Genomic DNA, 16,031 nt, shown 5'->3' with positions numbered 1-16,031 from the left:
TTTGAGTTGCACTCATTACATTTATTTCAGTTAAAGGACAAATGTGAGTCTCAGTATAACTTTCTTTCAATTTAAGCAATTGAAACATTTTGAACATTTGGAGAACTAATTTTACATTTTAAATACAGTAGAATGTATTTATTGTTTGTTTGTTTTTATATATGTGACCATTGCACTGTCCTCCCACACTAAACTTTTTCAATGGCCACTTGGCTGACTCAGTGTACACTTAAGAAGAAGCTACAGAGTTTGAGTGTGGAGATTCTCTGACTAATGTAGTAGGTTAGTCTACAACCAACTGAATTTGCCCTGAGGGTGCACAGCTAGAGGACCTGGCTGGGAAGAGCCACAAGCCAGAGAAACCTGTCTTGCTGCTCATCTTAACACTTACATGAATGCACACATACACACATCAAACCAAAGGAATATAGCCACAAGTCGCTCCCACTGATTCCACGGTGGAACCAACAGTAATTTCACATTTATAAATGAGTTGTAGTATTCCACTTCACCCACTTGACTTTATCCTGACTTCAAGTTGGCATAGAACTGGGACATTGAATGAATCAGCATTTGTGTGTTATATCTGGCTTTTTGATCCTCCACTCCAGTAGTGTAATTACTAAGATACTATTTCCATTTGTGAATGCAAATAGGTACCCTTTAGCATGACACATTAGCTCATGGCACATTAGTTCTTGATTTAGCCAGGATAAACATCTTGAAGATACACAGTGACCCATACCATAATATAGAGCTGTAGTTTAAATCCAGCTGCTGATGTGTTCATTACCCTGAGCTCTGAATCTATCATATCCCATTAACCCTTGTGTTGTGTTCATTTGTGCTAACACCTTTTGTGTTCCTGGTCAAAAATGACCGGCCTACTAAGATTGTTAATAAATCTCTCATATTGCATATAATATCCAAAGATATTGCATTAGATCTTTTGTCAACTTCTTTTTTGGTAATTATGACAGGTTTTGAACATACTTTAAAACTATATATTTTTCATCGATAGAATTTAACTGAGCTAAGTTAGTAAAAGCATAAAAAGATGAGATAGCTATCTGTTATATATCGTTGAAAAGGTCTCAATTAGTAAATTCATTGATAAATAAATAAAATACACACAAATACACTAATTTGTTTCACTCAGTGTATATTAGTTTATAAAATATCCACTGACAAACATAAATATAATAAATAGTAGTGTCTTTTTGTCATGTTTTTCCTTATTACTTTCTGAAACATACATTTAACATAGACAATGACATATCATAACTTACAGCACACTATCCAGAATCAAACAAGCCCAAACACAACATAATATGATAAATAGATCTTAAAATATTTCTCAAAGAGTGTACATGGAAAGACGATGCACAAAAAGGCATTCAACACACATTTGTGTGTGTGTGTGTGTGTGTGTGTTTGCATGTCTGAGGACTTTGTGTGTTATGTGCTCATCTAAAGCAGTGTTTGTTTAAATTGGGGTACACATACCCCTGGGGGTACGTGAGGTGACAATGGGGGTACGTGAATAAAATTCTGAGATTTACTGTTCTTTTAATTTCATCACAGTCTAAAATAACATTCAAACTCAATTCATGTATTTCTCAATGGCAAAAATAATTTTGTGCGCCATCTAGTGTAGAAACACCAAAACGGTTGTTTCATAAAGGTCAGATAAATATTTAATGAAATAACCCTATCTTTTGCAGTTAAAAAAAAAATACATATACTCATACGTCGTGCGTCACACAAGTATCTTTATTCGCCAGCCCAGCACACTGCTAGGTGACATAGCTTAGTGATAGCAAGTAAAATTGACACTTCACTGTTTTACCAGACTCGCACATATCAGTTGTCCACGATTTTATTTTGTCTGTTGTTGTTTTTTTTCGCAATTTAAAATGTAATTTGTATTTAAGTTTAGATGCCTAGGGTGTTTTGATTCTGATGGTATAAGTTCATAAGCTTTGATGACAGGTGTCAGACATACGTTGTGGCCAAATAATTTTCCACATTCACGCGCAGTAATTTTCACTCACATTTGCTCACATGCTAGAGACCTGTTTTTATATTGTTGCATGATGTTATTTTCAGTAGATGAGCTCAACCTTACTAACAGTGTCAAATGTGACAAAAAAGCATCTTGAGCTGACCGCGCAATTGCACAGATACTTACCCTCAATGCTCAAAGTCGGCCGGCAATGCCGTACCTGCAATGATGCACAATTCCAGGCACAGAACCGAATGCTATTCTTGCGTACCGCAACATGATGACGGGGTAGTTTTCAAGTTATGTGGTTATATCATATCTAGCATACACATCTCAATTGGTAAGCCATTTATTCAATGTGTATATGATTAATATAACATGTACAAAACATGTACAAATATAACATGTTTAATATAAGGGAGTTGTTTTACAAATATAATTGTGTTAAATATACATCTTTTCAAAATAGCTTGTGTGAATGTTATCTATGTGTTAGAGAGGGGGTACGAGAAAGGATATTGAATGTTTGGAGGGGTACACCACTGTAAAAAGTTTGGGAACCACTGGGATTGGGATGCTCCTGAACACTTAATATATCTGTATTCTAATCAATTCATTTCCAGTGGCTGGTCACTTTAGACCAGGAACACCACAGGTGTAACAAAGTGAAACAAAACCAATACAATTTTATTAAAATGATTAAAAAAAGTGTGTTTTCAGATGCCCTGTATGAACAAAGTCATGAAATTTTATTCCAACTGGATGAAATAAACTAGTTTTTAAGAAAGAAAAAAAAAAAAACACTTCTGCGTTCAAGAAGTGGAAGTCGTCATAGTTGGGTAAACTATGGCGGCGATTGGAAAGAACAGTAATAACCAGTGCCACTACAGTGTTCCTATTTGCACAAATTCTAAAAGAAAACCTCTGGATTTGTGTTTCCATGAATTTCCAAATGATGCGAACTTTGTACTAGCTCGATGAGTTCAGGCAATTAAATGCGAATAAGATAACTTCGTTAGTAAATGAGAAAGCACTTTCTTCTGTTGACAGTATTTTCAAGATGAGGACTTACAGCAGTCGCTCACAGGTGGAATTGTGAAATGCTTTGAAATCTGAGCTGTACCGTCATGGTTTCAATGGAATGATTGCACATCACAACCGAAACAAGAATGTGTGTTTTACTGGGTAAGAATAAGATATGGGTCTCTCCACTCCTTCACATCCTGCGGTATTAGTTTAACCAAGTACTACTCACAGATTTGTTAACTGTGCCCTCTTTTTTGCATTTTTGCAATTTATGGCAACAGATTTGTAGATCGTTCCTTTAATACATAAATATGTGCCTGCTGATTTAACGCACAAACTTTTTAGGACTATGAAAACAACGCAGCAGCGGCCATAGTTGTGTTTACCCAATTATGACGACTTCCGCTTCGCGAATACGAACAAGTGAAAAGGCTCCATATAAGGGCTAAAGAGTTAGCCTCAACTCCCAATCAACTACTGAACCTTCCCTAGAGTTTAGCCATCTGAAAACCAGTCTATTGTAGCCTGAAACACAGCACTGTTTGCACACGATTGAAGCTTAAATTATTTATAGTTTTTTGTGAAGGAAAGGTCATTTGGAGGAGATGGAAGGGCAGAGAAGAATTGATGGCCTTTATCCTCTCCATGTTCCGTGGAAACATACACATGTGCACACACACAAATATAAACACAATCTCTAAACCAGCAGCTGGTTGTCCTGATTGGCAGGTGACATTATCTCATAGGAACCTGGCCCACCTTACATGCACACACACTTAAACACCACTATTACCTTCCTCTCACCCAAATCAACTTTCCAAATCTTCCATGGCAATGTAAAATCCTTAAGCTAAACCAATTAGAAAAAAAAAACAGATTACATGGCCTTCGTATCTAAAGTCCATGACTCTCCATTGCATGTAAGAACAGATTGCTTCCATTGGGAACCAATGGAAAAAAAACTCAATTTTTGTTAAACACTTTAACATGCTGTCTTAGAGATGATTCATGATGGAAATTTAACCATGTGAAATTAGTGCCTTTTACTGTAAAATAGCCATTGTGCATCAATCACACCAACAGCATACAGTATGTATTAATGTGGACATGGGCCAACACAACTGCCCTAAGTAGCAGCTAGAACTAATATTTGGGTATTGTTTATCTAGAATCAATGAAGTCTGTTGCCATAACAACTGGAAAAAAAGTGTGGATTACGCCTTAATGGTCATCTATGGCCGATGACTTAATGGAATAACCTATTTCAATGAATCTTTGAAGTATTATGACATCATACTTCTACACTCAGTTTGAAATACATTGTTCATGAAGTATGACTTTTTAGTCAACCACACCTTCAGCTAACTCTTCTGCTCAGTAAAATCTGTTTGCCTGCATTAAAGCATCTCTCTACATAATCTCATCCCGTTTTATTTTTAAAGCCTATCCAGTGACAAAAGACACCGTAGAGCCTCTCTCAAATTATGCATGGATGTGTGCTAGCTCATGGACCCGGGATAAGGTGTCATTGAGATGCCACATTATGTACTACGCATACATACATTTTAATAGGTTGAGGGGGGAACCAATCACACTTGTCATTCAGTTGCCTGGATACCAGTCTCCTGGTTGCTAAACACAACGCCATGAGTTTTACATCATGAGCTATTTTTCTAAAAGTTAGAATATCAAAGATAAGGTTACCTCACAGAAGTGCTGAGCTGGAGACACCTGCTCAGATTTGTACAAGGGTTGTTAAAATAGGACTCTTTACACAACCCCTTCCTGCACCAGGCCATAGGGCACATATTAACTCTGTCTGCAGTCCGAGGCAGTAGCTTGTTTTCTACTATACAAAAGATGGCTACTAGTGCTGAAACATGACTCATTCAAATTTTTGCTCATATGTTGGCAACCAAAATCTCAGACTTGATAATACTGAATAGGCCAGTTATAAAATTCAGGTTGATCTCTTTAGCACTAATAGATATTTATTTGTAACGTTTAGACGTACATTTTTGGTATATTTGGATAGACACTGAAACGTACAATATCAACATATTAACAGCATCTAAAACCGATTCTTTTTTTTTCTTTTCTCCACTTTTCTCCCCAATTTGGAATGCCCAAATCCCAATGTGCTCTAGGTCCTTGTGGTGGTGTATTGACTCGCCTCAATCTGGGTGGTGGAGGATGAATCTCAGTTGCCTCTGCATCTGAGAACGTCAATCCATGCATCTTATCACATGGCTTGTTGAGCGCATTACTACGGAGACATAGCATGTGTGGAGGCTTCATGCTATTCCCTGCGGCATCCATGCACAACTCACCAGCGAGAACCACATAATGGCGACCATGAGGAGGTTACCCCATGTGACTCTACCCTTCCTAGCAACTGGGCCAGTTTGGTTGCTTAGGAGACCTGGCTGGAGTCACTCAGCATGCCCTGGACTCCAGGGCTGGTAGTCAGCATCTTTACTCGCTGAGCTACCCAGGCCCCCCTCTAAAACCGATTCATTTTTTTTATTATTTTTTTTTTTTATTATTTTTTTTTTATTTTTCTCCCAATTTGGAATGCCCAATTCCCAATGCACTCTAAGTCCTCGTGGTCGCGTAATGATTCACCTCAGTCCGGGTGGCGGAGGACGAATCCCAGTTGCCTCCGCGTCTGAGACAGTCAACCCACGCATCTTATCACGTGGCTTTTTGAGCGCGTTGCCACGGAGACATAGCGCGTGTGGAGGCTTCACGCCATCCACTGCGGCAACCACGCTCAACTCACCACGCGCCCCACCGAGAACGAACCACATTATAGCAACCACGAGGAGGTTACCCCATGAGACTCTACCCTCCCTCTCTAAAGTTGTTTAAACATAACAGGGTTTATGTTTCAGATGTTGGCAATACACTGTCACCGTATGTTTTAAAGGTCTATACAAACACACAAAAATGGACTGTACGTATGATAGAACGACACTTTACATAATAATATCTACAAATACTAATGAGATCACATTGGATAATGTTAAAAAGTAAAATGCAAGACCAAGTTCAGTTAATAATAGGCAGACAAGAAATTTAGCACTACCAAAATGTAGGTGGATCAAAGACAACGCAAAGTCGATTTTAGTGATTGATTCAGTGAAATCGGAAAGAGTAGCTCGACTTTTCTTTCATCAAAATCAGTATACTTTGAAATTTCAAACACTGCACCCAGTGGCCAAAGCGGTAAGTGTTGTAGGGCATATGGGCACGTGTGAGCTCCATTTATGTCCAGGAGAGGTTGCCAAAAGCTAGTAGTGAAGCAAGTTATTTTCAGCTTTACAAGATGTTAAACAATGAAGAGAAAAGCATATATTTATAGATTCTATCCCCAAACCCAAACCTTACCTTAACCATTAGTGGAGTAAAAAGTAATGTTAGAGGGAAAAGTGAAACCTCTGAATCATGCTCATCATTGATTATTCAAATGTGGTTACTGCCTGGCTTTGAACCTTAGTCTTCCATGCAGCTCATGCAACACGGTGCCAATCACACCAGGTGGAAAGGTAAACACATTGAAACCACTACAGACATGACTGATAAGAATGCTGCATGTCAGCGCATAAGCATACAGTCGCCGATCCTAGGGTAACGAAACTATCGGAAACATCATGCCGACTTCACTTGTGATCATGTTGAATTGATTACTTGTGTGTTGTTTGTGTTTTGACATTTTAAGCCTGATATCTGAGGCCTGACATGACTATTGTTTTTTTCCTTTTTCTTTGTGTGTGTGGTTATGCTGGCATGAACTTTGTGTAATGCTTACAAAGTATTTTCCCTCTATGAATTACTGTAAAGGATACTGGAGAGATTGATGAAAAAAAGTCCAGAAAAACCTGTTTAAACAAGAATGGTGGCTTCCCCATGTGTCATAGTGCATGCTCTAGTTTTTCAAACAATCAGTGGAAATGTGTTTTTGTTTGTTACTTTCAACAAAGAGCCTTTTTAATTATTGATAATTAACCATAATGATCTTATGATGATTATTTATAGTAATGCACTGTAATTAGTGAATACTGTCTATCACACATGCACATGATCCTTTTTAATTTGGCAGATGCTATTTGCACCCTATTTGCACCCTGTCAAATATTATTTGAACCTCAACCCTGATGCAAATAATGGTAAATCCTGTTTTCACCCATGCAAACAGTGGCAGATACTATTTGCACCCCTAATTATATACTAATAGTATAGGGGCATCACTGCAGCATGTTTATTGTGTTTATTTAGAGTCCCACAGACACACTACACCAACCCCTACCCCTAAACCCAACCCTAACTTTCTCTTACAATAATTAACCATGGTTTAACTGCAGTAACCATAGTATCACCATGGTATTTTGCAGTAAAATCATAGTAGCCACAAAATTAAAAAGGGTTACTATATAAACACCATATTAATGTAGTAGCACCATTGTTAAAAAGACCCGGGTCACAGTCTCACCAGCAATACACCCTACGTCACTGAAGTGACACTCAGAAATTTCTATGTATCCAAAAGACTATTGGGGTGCAAATAGCCATGCTGTGTGGCATGTGTTATTTACACCTGGGTGCAAATAGTCGCTTTGTTTTAATTTTCACTTACGCTTAACTTTTGCAAACTCTGCAGCCTTCACTGAACTGAATTATTGTTATTAAATTGGCATACACAAAAGAAAGAACAAATGGAGAGGTGAAGAAAGGAAAAGAAGTGTGTCTGCCACATGGCTTTAGCACCTGTTTAGGTTAAAACTAGACTAATCTTTTTTGTCAGTTAAAATATTGTCAGCTATAATTTTGTCAGCTAAAATCATTCACTTCTTTCAGAATTTCTTAAATTCCCCCAGTGGCTGAAGCTGGAACTACAGTTGAATGCATGCACTCATCTTCACACGGCTCACTGCGCTAGCGCAAGTCATGAGCCAACATCAAAATAAAACATTTGAGTAATAATTACATTAATATACTCCTAACCCTATACCAAACCTTAACCGTACTGATAGCAAAATTGTGTTCTTTCACTTCTTTGAATGGATGTGATGTGAAAGGCACAATATGTACTACTTTTGGAAAGATTTGATTACAAATGTCAATATTATACTCCTAAACCTAACCCTAACACTGAGACCAAAAAAAGCATTATTTCACTTACTGTACTTCTTTGTAAATTTAGTATTTTGCTAACCGGAGATCATAAGGTATGTGATGTGATTTTCAGGGCATTCACATTTGCCGCATGGTTCCACTTGTCTGGAATTTGGCTCATTGGGTCCAAATTTGGGAGTAAAAATGTTTTGGAACTAACATATTAATTTCCTGAAAGATAATGTTGTATAAAATCAGCATTTTAATGCAGTTCAGTTTTGTAGCTGCTGCAAGATCTGTTTTTTTATTTTAATTTTATTTTTTTATGCTTTCACAGGGATAAACAAACAATTTGTTTTGGTTGTGGACCAACAGCTTGTATGTGACTAATATTATTCAGCAATAATCCCAAATATTAAGGCAACAGAAGATATTAAATGAAAAAAAGAAAACAAATCTGGTTCCCACCAAAAGTTGTCCTACTGGATTATTCAGATTTGGCATTTCGCCTTTTACTGATAGCCACCAGCAACATGAGTTTTCCCATGAATGGTGACAACTGATTTTAGGGGGAGAAGTCACTGTGACAAAAGTGAACTTAGGGTAGTGTAATTCACAACGTGGGAAAGTATTCTTCTTTGTCTGAATTTTTATACCTGCACCTAAAACAAGGTGCAGGAACCAGTATTAGGCTATTTCTTTAATGACAGTATGCCAGAAGTGGATTTTTTTTAATGATGTTTTGTTATTCATTCAGAAGCCTGTTTCTCTGGCACAAAAATATTAAACAATTTGGGTGACAACATTAAATTGTACATTTCTGTAAAAAATATAAAAATAAAAATACAACTTATACCAAACTGAACACTGAATATAAATGAATTCATACTAAAACTAGAAAACACCATTTTTATATAACTTCATTAGAAAACATGGAAATAAACAGCAGAAATAACTAAGCTTATAAAAAAAAGACTTGCAGGGGGGCTCAAGTGATTCAGTGATTCGATTATTTGAACTGTTTCATTTACATGAACCCTCCAAACAAACTGATTCATAAAATGAGTTGGTCTTCTAAGTGCTACATATACTGTAAGTGAATTGGTGAATAGTATCTTTTAAGCTGTTTAAACATGAAACATTCAAACAAACCGATTTAGTTAGATGTGTTGTACTGCACCCAGTGCCAAAAAGGACAGTTTTGGTGTTTTGATTGTTTCATCGTGGCTGTAAAGTTATGTATGCAAAAAAATGTGACAAAACAGGGCTTTGCAATGTGACAAGGCAGGGATTAAAGTAATAGTTCACCCTTTCATCATTTACTCACCCATATGCCATCCCAGATGTGTATGACTCTTTTTTTCTGCTGAACACAAAGATTTTCAGAAGAATATCCCAGCTCTGAAGGTCCTCACAATGCAAGTGAATGGATACCAACATTTTTAACTACAAAAAGCACGTAAAGGCAGCATAAAAGTAATCCATAAGACTCCAGCGGTTAAATCCATGTCTTCAGAAGAAATGTGATAGGTGTGGGTGAGAAACAGATCAATATTTAAGTCCTTTTTTACTGTAAATTCTCATCCCTGTCCAGTAGGTGGAGATATGCACTAAGAACGTGCTGCTTCGGACCTCTGGACAATAATTTACACTCGATTAATGATACTGAAAGCAAAGCCTTCTCTGCTGGCCTAACATGCCAAATAAATAAATATATTTCATCCTTTCATTCTCAATCACCTTTTTGCCTATGTATTTTAAATTGCTTCCCACTCTTAATTAAGCTACAAACAAATAGAGTTTATCCGGTCAGAATTTATTCCTTGATGCTTACAAGTGAAGCGTGACAACTGTTTCACAAATTGTATGCCAGAAGCAACGTGTGAGTTTGAGCTCCACCCCGTCAGGCCTTCAGAATTTCTACAAAATCCCTCAACAGTGCAAAAGAATGGGCAACTAAAGTCAGATTGTCAGATTCATCAACCAATCAGATTGATTTATTTGTTCTTGGTGGGTGTGGTCTTTAGGATATGTCCCGGTCGAGGCCTTCCAGCTGGCCTTGAGTGACGCAGTCACGCTTTAAGTGATGTACGTAATTCAAGAGCGAAAAGTGTAAGATCAAGCTGTCTGATGAGTCGGCTGTCATCACTGCTGGTATTGCCCTTGAGAAAGAGATCCTTATGGATTTAAAAACACAAGATGTTCTGCATTATCGTGCGATTCATTTATTAAACAGGAAAAGAGACTGATTTTCAAAGTGTAAATCAGGCTGCTTGAGAATTCAGTGTCGGATCAAGTTTTGAAAATTAGTGCTGTGTTCCATTCAACTCGGAAAGTCGGATTTTCCAACGTCCTACTAGGAGAAGTGCAATGGAATGCATCTTGAAGTCAGAATTACAACTTGTAGGCTCGTGCAGAAATTCTCACCTCTGATTTCGCCAAGATACAGGGGCATGATGTCACACAAACATGTCGACACTCAGGGAGATATACAAAGTAAGTGATAAACATTCATTTTATTAAGTAATATCGATAAATGAGTTTGTTTCCACATTACATGATATTAAAGCTTGTTTAACAAATGCCTGCAGAAACAGGTGTATAAAACATTATAATCTCTTTTGATAATCGTACACCTGAAGCACAAATGCTAGCGCTGCAGCATTATTTATCAGTTGGGTTGCTAGGAGACATCTCTAATGAGAGTCAAACCCCTGCTAAGCTAACGGGAGCGTTGCAGTTCCGAATATCGAGGAATAGAATGCATTTATGGTCGAAGATATCAAGTACGAATATCCCACATCCAACTTGAATGGAACGCAGCATAACCGTGTACCCTGACAAAATGAAATTTATTGCAAGCAACATTTAAATATTATTAGATAGATTTTTCCAGGTATTATAGACCTCCTTGGTAGATTCATATGAAAAATTATGATTTTTGAATGTCTGTTCGGGAGACGTTCATTTCACAGTTAAAAATTAGGCTGCAGTTAAAATTAGGCTTGCTTGAGCATTAAGTGTAATTTCAAGTTCTGGCTTTCATGCATGGACGTGTTTTTAAAATGTCAATTGGTATTACAAGTTAGCTGCGACATAATGTATGATGCCCAAAGGCATAGGGTGTCTTATTCATTGTGAAGCTGTGTTTTCTTAATGGCACGAATCACACTGAAGGCCTGGACTTTAAATGCACGGCCCACCACTGCCTGTGACAAAATACAACACTCCTTGCAAAAACAGCGATAACGTTTGGTCATGCTTCACCGCTACTCCTTTTTCTTTTCTTTTTTTTTTTCTTTCTTTTTTACTAGTTACTGGAAAAGCCATTGTGAAAGTAGCTACTGTCACTCTACTGAAAATAGGTACGTTTGTAGCATCGCTACTTTTAAAGTACATAGTTACTTACTCCCTTACACTGTTTGTTTGTTTGTTTTTTACTCTATAGAGCAGCTAGTTACAATTAATAATACAATTTATTATTATGATACCTTTATTAATACTAGTTATATTAAAACTAAATCTTTATATGCAAAATCTTTGATTGGGTGATTATTGTGATGATACACCTGCTTCAGTTAGATGATGTCTTCCATTTCCGTAACAAGTGGACTGTGTCACTCTTCATTTTGTTCTTAAAAGGAATGCTCTCTCATGTTCAATACAGCAGGCCAGTGTAAACACTGGTGAGTTACCGGGCAGTTTTGGAGTTGTCTACGAGCCTCTGTACACCATGAATTATCACCTCTCAAACACTGTACTGAACATCGGCCCATCTGACTCATATGGATACCCTCACCATTAGTCACAGGGGGCAATACAGACACATACGCATACGCTTGACCCCGACATAGGGCCTGAGAGTGGCTGGTGTGTGTACATCCCACGCAGTGTACGTTTGACCTCATGTTGAAACCCCCTCTTCAGCAGCTGCCCATTTGACAACTGCTTGGTATCATACATAAACACAGGACAGTAATAGTTAGAGTGAATGTCGTCCCATGATAAAGGAAGATAAAGACATAAAGATGAATTAGGGGGAATGAATCTGTATGTGCCTTATAAACAACTGCATTTAACCCATCTATAAGAGTGCAGATTAACATGGGTTTAGCACTGTAGTACTGTAGAACTGCAAAGGGATAATCAGCGCATTAGAGATGCAGGCATGAACACAGGCCACAGCTCACTGCAGAGACTGACGTAACCAATTGCACCCTAAATGAGAATGTGCTTTCATATGAAGTAATAGGGATGGAGTGACTAACATCCAATGACTGCATGTTAAGAGCGATTAACAGTGTAGTGATGTAAGGGTTTCATGTATCATCTGCAATATCACTTGTACTCGCTCAAAGATCATATTAGTAATGGTATTTTGTCCTTGCTTGGAAAACAGGGGTGCTAACTACTACAGAGCTTCGTCCAAGTCTGTGAATGATTTGTCCGAAAATAGATATTGGACAAAATCAGAAAAACCTATGCAACACTGGATCGAGAGAGGGGTGCTTCTCTCAGTACAAAACAATACAATCAATCGACAGCATTTGTTGCATAATGTTGATTACCACAAAAAATTATTTTGACTTGTCCATCATTTTAGCTTTAAAAAAAGGTAATAGTGAGGCACTTATAATGGAAGTGAATGTGGCCCATTTTAAGAGTGTTTAAAGGTAGAAATGTGAAGCTTATAATTTTATAGAAGCACTTACATTAATTCTTCTGTTAAAACTTATGCATTATTTCTGCTGTAACGTTGTTTAAATCATCATTTTAGGGTTTTGGTGTTTGTTGTTGACATTACATCGTTATGGCCACAAAGTTGTAAAATTGGTTATAACTATACACAAAAGGTTAGTAAGCAATTTTATCAAGCTAAAATCATGTCAACACATATTTTGTTTATGTCTTATGGCTATACTTTTGAAATAGTGAGTATGTTAACGTTTACGGACTGGTCCCCATTCACTTCCATTGTAATTGCCTCACTGGAACCCAGATTTTTGCTTTTTTTAAATAAAAGTAGGGACGGTTATAATATATTTTTTGTTGTAATCAATATTATGCCACAAATGCTGTCAACTGACCTTTAACTTGTCTTGAACCCTGAATATTCCTTTAAGGCAAGTACGAGTGATCATCTCTTATACCTCAAAATAGTCCTTAAAATGGACAGAAACTTGTGGTGATGCACGTGCAAAGCATTCTTGGCATCTCATTTTTTTCACAGCACACAGCTGCTTTGTCAATCTATTGGAACTAGAACCGACTCTTTAGCAATCACAGCAGGTCACAGACATCTTATTTATTGTTCATGGTGCAGCTACTATTACAGTGGAATGTTTCTTGAGGTTTTGTGACAATTGTTATGTTCAAGTAATCGATTTCTAGGGTTGGTTTTGACATGATTCTGCAGCTATCAGTAATTATTAGGATCACAAATTGTTACACAGCTCTCTGGAATACTTTTCTCCCCAATTTGGAATGCCCAATTCCCAATGCGCTCTTAAGTCCTCGTGTTGGCGTAGTGACTCTCATCTCCGCATCTCAGACCGTCAATCCACGCATCTTATCACGTGGCTTGTTGAGCGTGTTACCGCGGAGACCTAGCGCGTGTGGAGGCTCACACTATTCTCCGCGGCATCCATGCACAACTCACCACGTGCCCCAACGAGAGTGAGAACCACATTATAGCGACCACGAGGAGGTTAACCTAACATAACTCCACCAACCAAGGGGAGAGATAGACGGGAACAGGACGGGAACATGACACTCGAACCCACATGTGCACCACTGCTCAAAATGTCGAATGTTCATTTATTTATTTATTTGGCAATTAGCTGCATAATAAACAGGATAATGTTCAGTCAGCTTGTCATAATTGCACAAGATTTATCATCATGTCTGAGCGTACATTTGAATAAATCAAAATTAAGATAACTGCTACCTTAAATGAATATGTTGGCACTAATACATCATATATTACATTACGTTTACAAACAACAACATCTCACTTTGCTTTACTTCAGTGGTCTTTGTTGTTAAAAAGGCGTTTAGTTATTTCATATTTCTCCAGCCCATAGCCACTAATAATTGGGAGTGTATCAGGTGACAATTAAGAGCATGTTTGCTTTGGTTGTGGACATGTGGGAATCTGCCACCCTCCATCTGATCCTGATGTGGTCTACTAAAGCAAAGCCTAGTACAGCAGAGCAAAGCATGCTGTTTAAGTTGGTTTTTGTTCAGGAATTGCACTTCAAAATGAGGACAGACAATTTGCAGATGTTTGTTAAGTTATCTGCCTGGGTGTGTGCAATGTATGCTTAACTGTGTGATGGGTGTGTGTAGGAGGGTTGATCTAAAATAACTTGTTGCTTTGGCATGTGTAGGGATGGATATATCAAAGGACATAAGAGAGTTTGTTGGTTAAGGGGGGAGAATTTGTACATGTAACTTTCCCTCTTAATTGGACATATATTAAATACACACACACAGCCTATGGCCTGAGCTCAATAGGTTGGTATACTAGGTTGGTATTAAAGGTCGTAGAGTAGGACAGGAAAAGGAAGACACTTGACTGAGGCTCAATTTCTAAAGGTACAGTACAAAAGTCCAGCACAGCAGCTCGGGTTCCCTGGATACACAGCATCTATTTATTATCCTTCCCCCGTCTGTGACCTCGCCTTTATTTTAGACCTCTGATTCATCTGCAATTCAACCCTCAAAAACTGCAAAACACCTCTAAGTTTACAGCCTCTGGACCATACCATCACCAGACACAAATTGAGAGAGCATGAGAGCATTTCGTCTCTATGTGTGGATGTTTTTATTTTTTTTTATTTTTTTTTTTTATTTTTTTTTTCTTATAGAATCATCCAACATAGTCACATGACAGCTCGTAAAAATTTGTACAAGATGGCGAAATCCTAAGACATCATGTGACTTGCCTTGCATTAAAAAGCACAACTTTAGCTAACCTGCTATCTAACACTTTTTAAGATAGGAAACATCTGTCAACAAATTGATTTACTCATTCCATGTTTATTTATGCAATGCAAATGAGTGATGTATGTCAATAACCTGTAATATGTGTCTCATTCCAAATGAGGTGTTAGACTTTATAATTGTGATTAGGTGTGGATAAGGGACTACACTTAGAAAAAATTGTAATAACATAATTCAATGGTTCTTTATTTATCACTGTGGGAGTAAAAGTTGTATGTTTTTGTATGAGCTAACTCGTATGATTTCTTACAATTTCACCATTTCGTACTATTATTACTACTTATGAAACCAGTTGGAATGCACTATGTCTTGATTTGGAGAGAACATTGAAGGACATATATTTGTAATTTAATTCGGCCTAAATTTTCTTTAATTGACAGCTACTGGGCAAGAGAGCAAGTCGACATCAAAGGCTCTGTTTCAACCTGGTATTAAGATGAGTTCTGGGTGATCCGATCACATGTGGTCAGGTGATACTCATTGCTGTTTACACTTGGTCACTTAAAGGTGCTATATGTAAGATTGACAACAAGCATTTGAAATGGGTACTGCAGTCCAAATTCAAAATATTGGAGAGTTGGCCCCGCCCCAGACTCGAAGCTCATGCGGGTTGCCAGAATGAGGACACGCAACAGGAACGAGCGAAACTGAAAATGTCAAGCGACGAGATTTACACTGTAAGTTGATCAGCTAATGTATATGTTTACAATGTTTTTATTGTTTGCAAATTATAACCCAGCTCGTGTGGATTTTTTCGTGATTCAATTCATTTGCTGGCTTCCATGGCTGCAGCACGCAGTGTTGTTTGCCTGCAAACTTGTTCAAATCTGGCAACCTGGTGGTGTCGAAATACTATTGGTGAGTGGGCAGTGGGCGGGAT

Source organism: Myxocyprinus asiaticus, chromosome 9 (genome assembly GCF_019703515.2).
Source record: "Myxocyprinus asiaticus isolate MX2 ecotype Aquarium Trade chromosome 9, UBuf_Myxa_2, whole genome shotgun sequence".
NCBI lineage: Eukaryota > Metazoa > Chordata > Actinopteri > Cypriniformes > Catostomidae > Myxocyprinus > Myxocyprinus asiaticus.
This window is presented reverse-complemented; position numbering follows the sequence as displayed.